We start from the raw sequence: 946 nt of genomic DNA, 5'->3' as shown, positions 1-946 counted from the left end.
GCAGTCCTTTACGTTAGAAATTCAATCAATTCAGAAACCCATTTGTGCTTCCTCAGTGGAAAAGATTTCCGTTTGGGAAACATTTTCCTGACACCATTAAAAACGCGCATCTTTGCAGCCAAGAAAGCGGTTGGAGCGTGAACAACAAGCCCCGTCTCCGGGTGGTCTCGAACCACCAACCTTCCGGTTAACAGCCGAACGCGCTGACCAATTGCGCCACAGAAACAGGTCTGAGCATCAGGAGCACAGTCTCGTTGATGAAGCTACTATTCAATTCATAATTCAACCTGCCCCGCCCAGAATTAGCATTGTTTTCTATCAGTTCAAACACGACGAATCCTGCAGAAAGCCACCGGGTCGAGCTGCATCTGTGGAAAGGTAAACAGAGCAACACAGCGAATACTGCAGAAAGCCAACGGGTCGAGCAGCATCTGTGGAAAGGCAAACAGAGCCGACGTTTTGAGTGTGCTGCGGTTTTTGTTCAGAATTCAGTGTTTTGCCTCTTCCCGAAGTTGGTCCAGGTCTGTATCTCAATTGGCAAACACATGGCACGGCTGTTTAAAAAAAAGCAGTGCATTGTTTAAATGGTGATATATTGGAACGTGGAGAAAGTGTGGACTAGAGGTGAAAGTCGAAAAATGTGGCACTGGAAAAGCAGAACAGGTCAGGTAGCATCTGAGGAGCAGGACAGTGAACGTTTCGGACACCAGCCCTTCATCAGGAATGATGTATGGATGTATAAAGGGGTCTCAGAGTCCCTCCACACCAGTCAATGGAAGTTGTCGGGCAGATACAGCAGGCAATGAGCGAGGCAAGTGGTATATTACGAAGAGGAATTCAGTTCAGAAGTGGGGTCATTAAACATATTCAAGGCTAAATTCATCTGAGTTTTGAACAACAAAGAAGTGGATGATTATGGGGTGGAGGTAAGAAAATGGTTTTAAGA

General features: G+C 46.2%; 1 non-coding gene across 1 annotated transcript; it reads right to left on the bottom strand.

Moving 5' to 3' along the window:
- Positions 1-152: 152 nt before the first annotated feature.
- On the bottom strand, positions 153-226 carry trnan-guu. Its single transcript has one exon. It is a non-coding gene; the product is annotated as a tRNA-Asn (tRNA).
- Between the last annotated feature and the right edge of the window lie 720 nt (positions 227-946).

The sequence above is a fragment of the Chiloscyllium plagiosum genome, unplaced genomic scaffold (genome assembly GCF_004010195.1).
Source record: "Chiloscyllium plagiosum isolate BGI_BamShark_2017 unplaced genomic scaffold, ASM401019v2 scaf_20916, whole genome shotgun sequence".
NCBI lineage: Eukaryota > Metazoa > Chordata > Chondrichthyes > Orectolobiformes > Hemiscylliidae > Chiloscyllium > Chiloscyllium plagiosum.
This window is presented reverse-complemented; position numbering and strand designations above follow the sequence as displayed.